Source organism: Artemia sp. Qi Xiang Cuo, chromosome 11 (genome assembly GCF_049724085.1).
Source record: "Artemia sp. Qi Xiang Cuo chromosome 11, ASM4972408v1, whole genome shotgun sequence".
NCBI classification, from domain to species: Eukaryota; Metazoa; Arthropoda; class Branchiopoda; order Anostraca; family Artemiidae; genus Artemia; species Artemia sp. Qi Xiang Cuo.
The window spans coordinates 8,129,210-8,144,530 of record NC_142804.1 but is presented as its reverse complement, the minus strand read 5'-3'; the positions used below and the strand labels follow the sequence as shown (position 1 = coordinate 8,144,530).

General features: G+C 35.7%; 1 protein-coding gene across 4 annotated transcripts in view; it reads right to left on the bottom strand.

The window, feature by feature from the left end:
• The window catches only part of Snrk (SNF related kinase), a 74,976-nt gene that overhangs the window by 16,091 nt on the left and 43,564 nt on the right, over window positions 1–15,321 (bottom strand). The window lies entirely within an intron of this gene.

Sequence of the window (15,321 nt, the reverse complement as noted above, 5' to 3'; positions counted from 1 at the left end):
CGTGTTCACCCATCCCTGTATCAACTATTGAATTGTATACATCTTTTATTTAAGTTTATTGACCTGCCAAAACCATTTGATCTATATCTGATTGTAGAAGACTTTCAAAAATAGTGCGTATCAAACATTATTTAAAAAGATTTATGAATATAGATAATAATGAAAATGAACTTGATGGTATGATTAATAAAAACATGTTGTATGTTGTAAAGAAATAATTATGTGGTTTGAGTGTTTTTGTTGTCCTGTATAAACATATGTCCTAGGCCTATATATGGGACTATGAGAGCTGAAGGATATATACTTTGAGTGAAACAAGTATTACAATTAGAAAGAGTAAAAGGTATTTATTTATGTTCCCCTTGTCCCTAGTTCTGATATGGAATCTTATATGTATTTACCAAACGTACCATTCAATTCTTTCCAGTGGTATTTCCATGTATAGAAATTGCATCCCAACCTTCTAATGGCTGTCAGGTAGTGGTTGCATTCTATGCTGCTCTCATAATTAATTATGATCAATTTTGGCTAGAATGTCTTCCATATTGCCTCAGCCCTGCCCATTAGGAATTTCTGCTCTTCATTTGTAAAACAATTATTTATTTTAAGTCTAGTCAAGAGTTGGGTCATAAATGGGCTGAACACAATAAGCCTTAACCAAATTACCGATCTAGTCGATCTAGATAATATCCTATCCGCCTTTGAGTATTAAATCTCTTAGTGCCTTATGGATCTAAGTGCCTTTCTTTTTTGTTTTTGTTTTTTATCTGTACGTATTATTTCATCTTGGGAAAACGAAAGCTTTTGTATTAACCCTGTTCTCACGTTTTTTTGTTTTTTTTAGGCCTGACTTTAATCATAAAGTTATCTTTAAATATTGTGTTGCAACTGAACCAAATAACCTGTACCAAAAATTTTTAGGCCTTACTTTAATCATAAAGTTATCTTTAAATATTGTGTTGCAACTGTACCAAATAACGTGTACCAAAAATTTTTATGCGATAATAAACCAAAGACATTGTATGTCTTCGGCTTGTGGTTGTTACTAGCGTATTCATTGGAATAAGTCATATTAAAATCTAAAAGTTAATAAAAAGAGTTCACAGCTGTTTAACCATTATGACGCATAAAACTGCAGCTAAAAACAGATAAATTTTAGCGGATCACATAAATCGTTGTTCTTCCGTGAAAGTAGAGCAGGATGAACAAAAGGTAAGCAAGCAAGGTAAAAGTAGAATTAGATTAGGGGCAAAACGTTTTCTGACTTTAGCACGAAAGAACTGTTTTAGTACTATTTCATCATGTGCAGCACTGTAGCACGTGCTTCAATTTGTAGCACTTTCGTAATACAATTTTTTAATTTTGGCATTGACGAAATGATGAGGACTTTGAAAAAGGTCAAGGAGTTAACAAAAAGTTTGGACCGCATTTTTCCGTATTTGTTTTGAGAGATTTGTGCGAAGTTTTATTTAACCAGGGCCACCTTTTTGCCAAGTTTGTTTCGATTGGTGCTAAGTTTGAAATAACCGGACGAAAAAAAACGGATCTAGAACTAATCCAACTACACTTATCGGGCAATGCGCGTGTCGCGGCGAAAGCCGAGACACGCTCAATTTTTTTTTTTACTCGAGCACCGAAAATTGTTGTGAACCACACAAATTTGGGCAATTTTAGAACTTTATGAACTGACCATGATGACAGTCTTGGTTTTCAAAAGGCTCGGGCGTATTTTGGCTTGTTTTTCAAAGCTTCGGGCTTGTTTTTTCTTTGACTTTCTGGCAACCCTGCTTCTGACTCAAATGTGTCGTTTAATGGTCTCCGTAATTACATGTCCGCGTCCTGACACACGTTTAACCTGTCCACCGGTAAAACAAGATAAACCCTCATTCATAAAGTAAAAAGAAAGTAGGGAGGAATGCAAAAGTAAATTAAACTCGAAACGAAAGAGAAGGGAAAAACTGAAGAAAAAAAAATCAGTTTTCTATCTGATTTATTGCTGCTAAAAGATCTGTTATGAAGAGTGGTCCTTACAGTTGTCCGATGTGTGGAGAGTGGGAGGGAAATTTATTACATTTTCTGGGGAAGCGTCAAGAGTTGAGATTTGAGGAATTTAGCTTTTGGAGAGGACGAGGGGGAAGAGTTGTGGGTGGAAAAATTGTTGAGGAATGGGTGTTTTATTAATATTAGAAATCTGGGGTGGTTTATTCTTGTGGGCATGGCCCACCACGACCCAAGCAGGAAGACCCAGCATATGGGTGTGCTCAGATAGTTATGTTTGCATTGATGATTTTAAATTTTGTTCTTTCTTGTTTGAACCATTCTGTTCAATTGTTTAACTGATTCTTTAAATTTTTGAATGATGTTTTCTTTTTTATTCTTTTCTTGTGGCCATGGCCCTGTGTTTTTTTTATGTCAAATATAATATACTATGTGAAAAATATCTGTGTTAGGTCCTTCGTGCTTTACTGGGTATGATTAATGTCCTTTAGTTCTAAGAGCCAAACTTATTCGCTGGTCTATTTGTTGTTTTATTCGTATTCGCTTATCTAAACAGCTATCGTAGCATTCAAAAATGAACACTTAAATTATGCTACTTTTACAATCACAAAAGAAATAAAAAATAAAAAAGAAAAGAAAAAAAGGTGTAAAATACGCTGACAGAATATGGGACGAAGGAATTTACAGACATTTCATAGTTTATTGTGATGCCCAATAATTCTACTGATCTGTTCAGATGGTGGAAAAATAGATCGATGTTTCTCGTTTGCTAATAGCTTTTTTTTATTTATATTTTTATTTGCTGGTTTTATATTTTAAAAATTTTATTTTATTTTTATTTTCATTTTATAAATTTTCAATTTATATTTATTAAATTTTATAGAGCTTGGTGTTATTTATATTTGTTGGTTTTTACGAGCATTATTGCAGTTTGTTTGCATTGGTTTGCGCAACTGAAACGAAATTTTTTTTTTTTTTACAATGCATAATAAAATGCATAAACGTTGGGATAGCTAAACCCATGAACACATTTTTTTATGTAAGGTCAAATCCATCAAACCCTTGTTGAAAGCGATTCCTAATACTATATCGATGACTAAGCAAGTAAGGCGAAGTGCAAACTTTCATTTCTTAAGCTGCAAATGAATTTTGGCATTTCCACCTATTTGAGAGGGTAAAACAAATCTAATGGCAAAACGTCGGCTATTGCCTATTGACGTGATGAAAGTTATGTTTAATCTGATTTAAATCATACTCCCATGATTTGCCATCAGGCATGTCTTATTCTACATTCCCATACACGGATTTTCACGGAAAAACGGCAAGACTTTTCAAGATGTCTGTAATTTTTGTAAGAGGATTTAAATAGATCCTCGTGCGCATATATATTTCAACACCCACGAGAAAATGCACCTAGGTAGCTGAAGTGTGTTCTAACAAAGGCATATCTGTTAGGACCATTGGTCCTAGTTTGTTTAAGATAAATGCCCTTCCCAGATTCTTTTCTTTTGGTCCCTTAATTATTCTCTTTCCCCCTAGTAATAATTATTAATTTTACTTTAATTTCGGTAGCGCCATTTTCTTTCCTTCTTTAATTGCGTAGGTTATGAAACAAGCCACGAGGCATCAATTGCGCCGTTGGGGATGTTTTAGCAGTAATTAGTAAGCCTTTGGATTGGCTGGAAAAATCCACCCAACACCCACCGCAGGCACGTTGTGAGCGAACTGGGGGAAAATTGGAAGCGTGATTTTAGTTAGATAAGATAAGATATTTATTTCAAAAAGATCACTATCACAAGTCCACAAAGGGCCGAATTCGGACTTCGGAGTCGACAATATAAATGGTTGCACTAAAACTGGCCAAAGTGCAAAAAACAACAACGAAACAGGAAAATCATAATGAGCAATCATTTAACAGTCAATAATTAAAACTGTAAAAAGTCAATTAAAAAGTTAAAAAGATAAAAACTGGTCAAACTAAACTTACACAAATACTAATCAGAAAAAGAATTAGAACGGACATAAAAAAAGGAAGGGGGGAATAAGCGAATATACACAAAAAAAGAGCGAGAAATAAATATATATAAATTAAAAGGGACACTAAGAAAGGGTCAATAATTCAACAACAGTAAGTCAATAAAAGAGTTAAAAATAAAAACTGGTCCAGAAGGGGGAGGGGAGGGGACAAAAATAAATAAATAAACCCCCAAAAAAGAACGAAAAATAAAATATGTAAAAATTAAAGGGGGAACTGAAAAAAAGGGGGGACAAGCAAATGAGTGCAAGAACCTGGGCAGCACCATCAGCTAATTAACAAAAAAGAGGGGAAAATATTGGGGAAAATACTTGCCGTCCGAGGGTTTGTTATGGCATTTTTTTGCAAAACGGAGGCACAAATTATTTCTTCGTCTCTCGAGGGTCTCTAGTTTTGAAATATTTAACAAATGCAAATATGGTATCTGGCCCTCTTTAAAAATAATTCTTAGAGCTTTCTTTTGGACATTTTCAATTTTTTGTGTTGCTTCATTTGAGAGGCCAGGGTGCCACACAGGACAAACATACTCTAATATGGGACGCACAAAAGAAATGTATACTTGTAGTAAATGTGATTGGGGGCAACTGAATTTATTTAAAAGTTTAAGGAGGGAAAGCGAGGAGTTTGCTTGTCGTAGGATATTATTTATATGGGCATCCCATTTCAAATTGGAAGAAATTGTAACACCAAGGAGTTTAAGAGATGTGACAGAGGTTTCAGGAGGAATAGGAGCAAGAAAAAGGGGAGGGGATTCAAGGAAACTTACTGAGACTATTGCGGATTTAGAAGGGTTAACTGTCATCTCAAGGGAAGAGGCCTCACAGGCAATATCTTGGAGTATGCCCATTAGGTCTCTAAAAATGTTTTTGTAACATATCTCTAAAACTGTCAATTCATTAACAAGTTTCCACTTATTGCCACAAAAGGTTGAATGGGTGTTAATCATTTGACAAAAAAAGAGAGGGCCTAGAATAATCTCCTGGGGATTATCATTAAATATAAGAAGATGATCTGAGAAATAATTTTGAAATGTAACTGCTTGGGATTTATTAGAGAGAAAAGAGGCAACGAACTTAACAAGGAAAGTTTCAATTTGGAATTGATTTATAAGTTAATCTATGAGTAATTTTTGGTTAATCAAATCGAAAGCTCTTTGAAGAACAATCGAAATCAGATTAAGCCAACTGTTAGGTTTTTCAAGTAATTTACCCATGGTATCGACAAGATGGATCAGGTAATGAGAGGTTGACGTGGATTTGAGATTACCAAACTGTCTAAGATCAATGAGGGGGAGGACTTTCATCTTAAGCCAGTCCTCGAGAAAACTTACATAAAATTTTGATAAAATTGAGGGGAGGGTAATAGGACGAATGCCATAAAAGCCAGGCTTCCGTTTCCGTTTGAGTTCCTTTTGTAGCGTGACTGAATACAGTAAGATTTTTTATACTATATAATCTTTGACTTTTTAGCCTAGTTACAGCCCAAGGAGATAGGTAGAAATATTATCTGTAACTCTTGGCCTTAAAGTGGCCCCTGAGACCATTCGATCACGCTATCGTACCCTAAGGCAGGGTATATTGTAAATCGGGCACTGGCATACCCGATAGATACGGAACCGTTGGGGTAAGCGCGGGAATCCCACTAACATTTAGGCCAACAAGGGGTTCTCCCCCTCGAGTAAGTGGCATAGCAACATTTTTGCGCCATTTTTGCACCAATAAGTGATGACCCTTGTACCTTACACACCCAATAATATCGATAGATGAATTCGATATGTGAGGTGACAGATGGTTTTGCGTAGTCAGCGACTTGAAGTAAATAGCTGTAAGTTGAACGTCCTCCGCTTATTTAGTTTTAACTCGCTTCTCTTTGTTTGCAACTCAAAGTACTTTTTTTCCACAGTTTAAATGCGCTTGTTTGCATCAAAATTTGTTTCGACCATTTCAAGACAACTACTACTACTACAAACAACACACTACAGCGCCAAGCGGCCTGAGACCAATACAGCTACGCACGCTCCTCCTCCATCACAATCTACTCAAAGCCTCCCTCTTTATACCCTCCCAGGAAGCTCCCATTTCCCCTAATTCTTTCTTTATGACTTCTTCCCACTCCAGCCACGGACATCCTGCTTTCCGTTTAGCCCTAGACGATTGGCCGAAAACGACAATCTTCGACAATCTGTCATCCTTCAATCGCAGAGCGTGTCCTAGCCATCTCAACCGTTCTCTCATTATAGCCCTAGAAAGCGAGATTGAACTACACTTTTCGTACAGCCTACTGTTTGAAGCAGTCAGCCGGGTACCCAGAACAATTCGTAGGCAATTACTCAGGAAAACATCTAGCAAATGTTTATCCGTTTTTCAGAGCACCCAAAGTGGAGTAAAAATACGGTTTGGCCTCGGAGAAATTGCAAAAGAATTTGTTTCTACACCAAAATGTTCAGAAAAAGCAGCTTAATTACAAAAAAAAATCGACCTGGATCCCCCGTGCAAAAGTGCCCCAAATTTGCCCTTGAAGGGGAAAAATGAAAGGGTGGTAATCATAATTTGAGTTTATAAATATTTAGGAATTTAAATGGTCGTGTCCATAAAACCCAGCATAACAAATCCGAATACGACGTGAGAAAACTTTTTTTCCATACCCAGTATCAATTTCCACCTTCATGGAGGAGTGGGCAAAGTACGCAGATTATTATTTGACGAACTCCTACGGCTAAGGGATCATTTTATATCAAATAAAGTAGTGTATTCCCAAACATGAGGTCAAAAGCAGTTTTTTTTTATTATTTACCTTATTTCCACCTTTAAGGGGCCTTTAATATGAGGGGTAGCTAAGCATAACTTCTTGAAAACCACTACTTTAATCGCATCAATCAGTTATAAAAAAGGAACGTTTAGAGCTCAGGCAAATTAATCACGAAAATATTTTGATTTTAAAGCACAACCTAAAGCTAATTCTCCTTCTTACTCGTCTTCGTTATCGTCCTCATCCTGTCTTGCCGCACCGTTAGCACACAACGCCCCTTTACACTCCCCACAGGCAAAGCTGCCGGGTAAACCGTTCCGACGGCAGCTCCATCTGAGTGACTGGTGCACTGGCACTGCGCCATCTTCAGCAGATTTTCTGGTGCTGGTGAACCATCTGTCATAATGGTAAGATACATCTTCCGTGACGAAGAAAGGCACCAACCCCATTCTTCGAGCTGAAGCGAATTGGACATGTCTTGCCACTTAATTATTTGCAAATAGCACCTGTAAAAGTGGTACATTGCGGCAGCCAAAGTTGGCGGAAAACGCTCTGCCTGAACGAAAGTATTTAAACTTGCAACCCGCATAGTAAATGCCCACACTTGGACAATCTTCTAGGTCTTCTCATTACTTTTTGATTTGTATATGCGGAGTAGAGCTTTCTCTCCAGCTTCGGTGATCTCCTGGTGGTTGGATCCTGGTGTCATGAAGATCTTGCAAGCATCCTTAAAAATACCATCTTTAAGTGACAAGGAAACCACCACTGGTTTCCCTACAACGTAAAGTCTAGATGTTGAATCACAGCCACACATTGCAGTGGCAAACGAGTAGATTTTCTGCTGCTTCGGTCCCTAGTTCGTTCTTAATCCTTTTTATGTCATACACTCGTCGGTTATTTCCATGCGTGTCTGTCTGCATAAAGATATCACAAGCATCAAGCTTGGCATGGCCTACAGCAGAAGGACTAATAGGTTGGTATCATACCAAATCAAAGTGGTTGAAAAAGTTTCAACACAACTGACTGCAGTTTGTACAACTAAGACATCGGCACCGTCATGAACACGTAGAACGTTACATCCTGAGTTCATAGCCGTTCAGTAAGTAGGTCAATGAAGTGTTGTTTATTTTTGGGACTTCTCAAAAATTCCTCCTTACTTTTGACGATCCTTATATTAGGAGAGAATTCAATCATTGGACACGACAAACCTTTGGTTCTCTTCAGCTGTGTGAAATTTTTCGTTGTTGGTGTATCAGTGAGAGTAAAAAACACCACTGCTTGACCGAAACGTCTTTTCACATAATCCACGTAAGATTCTGTCACCTTACATTACGTGAACCTGGCAGTTCACGGTTTTTTGTTTACTAGCCGGCCACCTTCAAAAACTCTCTGGGATGTTGGCAATGTCACTGGACCATCGAGCCCCTAAATTTTCATCAGTGCATTTTTTAAAGAGGCTATGTCAGCTATCCTCATCAACTTGAACGAATTAAAGAGCGATGGTGGAAAATTACAGAGCTCGAACGACAGATCCTCGTTCAAGTCAAAACCACTGGTGCTAGCCACTGTGGCTAGACGTTGGAGGATTAGAGCAGGTTTGATCATTTCTCTCTCGCTATCTATCACCACGGATGACTTCTCAGCCATAGTTACAGCTTTATCCTTTCTTCCAAAAATGTATTTGTGGGTTTCTTTCCTTTCCATGTCCTTCAGAATCTTTTCTCCCACAGATTTGACATCGTCTACGTTTGCAGATGATAAAGCGCTGACACCAGTAGCCACGTTCAACAGCTGTGAAACCTGCCTAAAGAGTTCTAGGGGTTCAATGTATCGAACTATCTTTTCTATGTCCACCAGATCTCTAGCTCTCCTCAAAGATATCGCTTCTGCGTGATTTAAAATAATCAACTCTGCAAGACCAGTCAGGTTTTCCATACGTTCGTTAGCAAGAACCAAAGTAGGCATAGCAGATGTCCAAATTGTCTGCTAGAATTCAGTCATGCTTCTACCTCTCTTCAGACCACCACTCGTTTTCATACTTCTCATTACCGTTTGTTTGATCACTAACTTAGGAGAGAGTGCAACCCAGTAGTTGTCTGCTCTCCGGATGAATAGGTAGCCTATTCCTGTGATATTCTGTACTGCTCTTGGCTGTCTTTCCTTAACTGAAAAGTCAACTGCCCGAACAGCCAAGTAGACTTCGTATAAAGATTATGGCCGGAAGCAGCAAAGTAAGGAAGCATTTTTAACAAATACCGTAGATAAAGCTCAAAATTGCTACTTCGTTCAAATCTCAGGTTCTTTCTCAAGATTCCAAGAAGGTCCAGATACTGAAACCAAACACAGCCAGTTCTTGACTCGGATAATCGTTCTTTTACACTACAAACGATTTCATGGATAAGCTCTGCTGCTTCCGACACCTGCGCTTCATCAATGTATCTCCTTCAAGAAGCAACTCGTCCGCCTGTTTTGCCTTTTCAAGGGGTTCTGGTAGCATGGTATTACCATCAAACACTGCTATTCAGTTCTGATAAAAGGTTCACATAAAGGGCTACCTAGAACAGACCAGAGCACAACAACGCAGAGCACGAGACAGCTTTTCATTGTAACATGCTTCGCGCAGTGTTAAGCGCATATACTTGACTTATGATTTCCAGAAGACCTGAGTCAGCCATAAGGAAGGTAATGGCTCCTAGGAAACTCAAGCGAGTGCGAAATCCACCTAGGAAAACAATAGCATTTCTTAAAGCACTTGTGGCACGCTCTGCATCGACGATACACTTTGCCTTCCAGTAAAGCGGTTGGTCAAAGGTAATAACTAGAGTTTTTCCAATATTGACTAGCGCACTCGTTGGCTAAATTTTTTGTCCTTTTTTTTTTCGAAAGTAAATAAAACGGCACAAACGTTTTATATAGCCTTGAATCCAGTCATGTAGCAAATACTATGGTAGATGGCCCCACTGATTAGATAATCTAAGGAATGGCACTAAGGAATGAAAACCGAAAACTGGAGGGGGGAGGGAACTCTAGAATACTGGTTTGAAATTAAACTGTTCGAGACTCATATTCTAAGGCACCATTTCTAGCTTGATAGGAAATTGTGAATCGACCAAAAATGATTAAAATAACTAGTTCATAAAAGTCAATTTTCACAACTCTTTTATGTAAGATGAGATACTTGATTATGTGAAATTAAGTTTTTAATTTCATTTTTGAATTCGGCACCATTCAATTCATAGGGAACGATCAAAAAATATGACAACCTCTTAATTATGAGTTTTAACCCCCTCCCCGTCCTTTTAGGGTGGAAATGGGCATAAAGAAACAGAAAAATGGAAACCTGAATCCAGATTTGGAGTCAACATGCTTGATTTGATAGAAAACGACTATTTAAACTCCAAAATATTTATAAACCCAAAAATCGATTTTCCCACTCATTTTCCCCCTTCAAAACCAAATTTGGGACACTTATGCAAGGTGGATTCGTGTGGATTTTTTGTGTGCAATTATGCTGATTTTTCTAGAAATGTTGGTGTAAAAAAATCTGTAAGATCTTGAGCCGATATGGCCAGCCATGACAAAAAACAAACAGAGAGAAAAATCTCAATGAAAAAAAAACAACAACAAACGAGACTGCGGCCAGTGAAAAGAAAAGACGAAAAAAGTAAAACAACGCGGATATTTCATTTTATTTTTATTTTTATCTCAGTTGCTTTAGTATTCTCACTGAAGTAACTCTAATAGCTGCTTCTCCCTACGTGGATTACTTTGTGTGAATTGTATATTTTTTTTAGGTGGTTTTATTTGTTTTCAGTTTTAGTTTGGTTTTTTATCTTCGTCTTCTTGTGTTTCTCTTGTGCTGAAGACGCCTTGTTTTGATACAGGCGAAATATCCACGTTGTTTTACTTTTCTCGTCTTTTTTTTCCACTGGCCGCAGTCTCGTTTGTTGTTGGTTTTTTTTTTCATTGAGATTTTTCTCTCTTTTTTTTTTTTTAAAAAAAGTCTGTGACAGTTTCCGCAAGGTTTGACCATTTTTTCCCGTATCTTTCCTTCACTACCATGCTTCAGAGCCATATTTGACCACTGTCATCACTGTAGCTTCCAATATTCTAATCTTGGTTTGCAGACTTATCTTCCTATTCTTCTAAACTTTTTTTTAACTGTGAAAAAAAACCCTGAGCCTTGGCTATTCTACTTTTAACATCTTCACTGCTCCCACCATCTTTACTAAAAATTAAATAAAAAAAAACAAGTTTTTTAAACTGAAAGTAAGGAGCGACATTAAAACTTGAAACGAACAGGAATTATTCCGAATATGACAGGGACTGTCCCCTCCTCAACGCCTCGCTCTTTACGCTAAAGTTTTTTATTGTTTTAAAAAATAAAGTTGTGAGACAGAGTCAAACTTTAGCGTAAAGAGCGAGGCGTTGAGGAGGGGACAGCCCCTTTCATATACGGAATAATTCTGTTCGTTTTAAGTTTTAATGTCGGTCCATACTTTCAGTTTAAAAAACTTTTTTTTATTTAATTTCTGATTTTTTTTAGTTAACGCAGCTTTTATTTGCATAAAAATTTTATTTTTCTTTTGCTAAATGGATGTCTTTACAAATTAACTTACGTAACTAACTCCTATATTCGTATATTTTTCTTCTGGCAAAAAATACAAAGTTGCAGATTTTTGCAGATATGAGCTTGAAACCTATGTAATAGGGTTTTCTGATACGCTGAATCTGACGGTGTGATTTTCATTAAAATTCTTTTACTTGGAGGGGATGTTTCCCCCCTCTTTAAAAAATAGAGTAAATTTTCTCAGGCTCGTAGCCTTTGATGAGTAATACTAAACTTAATAAAATTTAAATATTTAGAATCAGCATTATAAAAACATTCTTTTGATACATTTATTGACATCAAAATTTCGTTTTTAAAAGTTTCGATTACTATTGAGTCGTATCGCTTGTTTTTTTATTTTTTTTTTTTTATTACGTATATTTTATTACGTATATTAAGGGATTATCCCCTCAGTCAATACCACGCTCTTTACGTTAAAAGTTAAAAAAATTTTGATTAACAAACCCCTGAATCACAAAGGCCGTTTAATTAGAATAGATAGCTCTTTTGAAAGCACTAAAAAAAACTGTAGCGTAAAGAGCGAGGTATTGACTTGGGGGAGAACCCCCTCACATACGTTATAATTTCTGTTGGTTTTAAGTTCTAATATTCCTTCTTACATTTCAGTTGAAAAAACTTGTTTTTTTTTAATTAACTTCTGATCGTTTCTTAAATAATGCTTGGAAATCCGGCGCCCCCTTCATAGAAATGTCCCTTACCCCAAAGAAACATCTTCCACGGAAATATTCTCCAGAGTAATCCCCTACTCTAGCCCCCCCCTCCAGAAAAAATCCTTCCTGAAAATGGTTGTATACTTCCCAATAACCAATAAATAATGCTGGCAAGTCCGGTGCCCCCTTCATGGCAATTTCCCTTCCCCCATGAAAACTTCCTTCATGGAAAGATCCTTCCATATAGCCCCCGCCCCTCTCCTTCCCCCACCTACCTGAAAAAATCTCCTCTGAAAAAGTCTGTATACTTCCCAATAACCAATACTATATGTTAACATTGAGTAAAGTTCATAACTTTCAGCCCTCCCCTGGGGACTCTGGGGGATCAAGTCATCCTAAAAGACATTTTTTTCATATTTTCGACCATGCTGAACAAAATGGCTATCTCAAAATTTTGATCGGGTGACTTTGGGAAAAAAATGAGAGTGGGAGGGGGCCTAGTTGCCCTCCATTTTTTTTGGTCACTTAAAAAGGGCACTAGAACTTTTAATTTCCGTTCCAATGAGCCCTCACACGATATTCTAGGACCACTGGGTCGATACGATCACCCCTGGGAAAAAAAAAAACAAAAAAACAAAAAAACAAACAAACAAATAAACACGCATCCGTGATCTTTCTTCTGGCCAAAATGGAAAATTCCACATTTTTGTAGATAGGAGCTTGAAACCTCTACAGTAGGGTTCTCTGATACGCTGAATATGATGTTGTGATTTTCATTCAGGTTTTATAACTTTTAGGGGGTCTTTCCCCCTTTTTTCCAAAATCAGTCAAATTTTCTCAGGTGCGTAACTTTTGATTGGTATCACTAAACTTGATGAAAGTTATATATCTAAAATCAGAATAGAAATCTGATTCTTTTGATGTATCTATTGGTATCAATAAACCGTTTTCTAGAGTTTCGGTTACCATTGAGCCGGGTCGCTCCTTACTTACAGTTTGTTACCACGAACTGTTTGATACTACCAAGGTAAGTGAAACTGTCCAACTGATCAATCTTTTCATTACCCAACATCACCTTTTCATCTTCACTTGTTCCTAGCCTTAGTGACTTAGTCTTCCTAACATATATATATTTCATATACTATATATATATATATATATATATATATATATATATATATATATATATATATATATATATATATATATATATATATATATATATATATATATATATATATATATATATATATATATATATATATATATATATATATATATATATATATATATATATATATATATATATATATATATATATATATATATATATATATATATATATATATATATATATATATATATATATATATATATATATATATATATATATATATATATATATATATATATATATATATGGTATGTATATATGGTTTGCAGTAATATCCTCCCATTCTTGCGAACAATTTTTTAACTGTAAAGAAACACCCTGAGTTATGCTAACTTAAGCAGCTCTAGGTCAGAGTTACGGTAAAAAATAACTTAATAAATAGATAAAATAACTAGGTCAGAATAGAGTGAAAAATAACTATGTATGTCTATATCTTGAAGGGCAATAATTTTAGAGTCATTTAAAGCGTGAATATTAGAATATAAATATACTTAAATATTAATATGGAATTTAATTTTGTAACAATAAAAATACAATCACACAAATGAATTTAAATTATAATGAAAACCAATTTTAAAACAAAATAGCTTCGAATCAATTTTTTACAATTTTAATATTTGGCATACACAACTTTGAAAGATCCTTACCCGAACTGGCCAGCCATGACAAAAAACTAACAAAGAGAGAAAAAAATCAATGAAAAATGATAAACGAGACTGCAGCCAGTAGAGAGAAAAGATGAAAAACTAAAACAACGCGGATATTTTGCCTGTATCCAAACTAGGCGTCTTCAGCACAAGAGAAAGAAAGATAAAAATAACAAACTGAACTAAAAACAAATAAAACCACCACCAATAAAATACATTTGTCACAACTAATCCACGTAGGAAAAAGAAGCTATTAGAGTCACTTCGATTAGAAAACCAATGCAACTGAGGCAAAAATATAAAAAATTGAAATTAAGTTATTTGTTCTGTTGCAAAATAATCCTCTTATTGGCTATTACTGGAGCAACTCGTTTTGGTCTGGTAGGTAATATAGTCCCCTAGTGATTATTTAAATCTTAATTCCCTTATTGGCTGTTATTTCACTTTTCAAAAGATTATCATAAATTGAGTCAATATTCAAATTTCCCGCGTCCCTATTTATTGACAGATTAGCAAACATGTTTTTAATTTCTATAACCTCCCTCGCCCATTGAGAAAAACCCCTATTATTAGAAAGAGCTATGGCCTCATCAAATTGTATAAAATGATCCGGTTGAAAGAAAAAATGTTCTGGGAAAGAACCAGATCTTTCTTTAGTAGCTCCTTTTCCGTACGTGGATCAGTATTGCCAATTGTATTTTATTAGTGGTGGTTTTACTTAGTGTTAGTTTAGTTTGGTTTTTTACCTTTGTTTCTCTTGTGCCGAAGACGCCTAGTTTTGATACAGGCGAAATTATTATTTTATTATTATTTATTTTTGACCCACTAACAATTATAAAAAAGTGGAGTAACAAAAGAAAATAAAAAGTAAAGACATACAAAAACAAAACACATGCAAAACAATATCAATATAAAAAATACAAATCAAAACAATCGCACAAGAGGATGAAAAGGACCCAACCGCTTGCAGGCCTCATCTTTTAACTTGGAGTCCAACTTGTTATATGACGTCAATATATCAGTTGCATTAAACATTCGAATAATCTTACGGTTTCTATACCAACGAGGCAAATACAAAAGATATTTACAATAGCGGAAATACAAAACTCTAATATCCTGCATATCATTATTATTAAAAAATGGGCGCAAACCTGATAGAAAAAGAATGGAATGGTCACAATACGTAGAATAGAGTTTAGCCAATGCCTTACGAGAATGTCGGTCACGAAATATCCGCGTTGTATTAGTTTTTCATCTTTTCTCTCTACTGGCTGCAGTCTCATTTGTCGTTTTTCATTGAGTTTTTTTCTCTTTTTAATAGTTTTTTATACATAACTTTATTTGTTAGCCCATCCCTAGTCCACTAGGCTTAGAAAACTATATAAAGTATGCATGTATAAGACCTACTCCCTAAATTACTGAACTGAATATATCAAGTA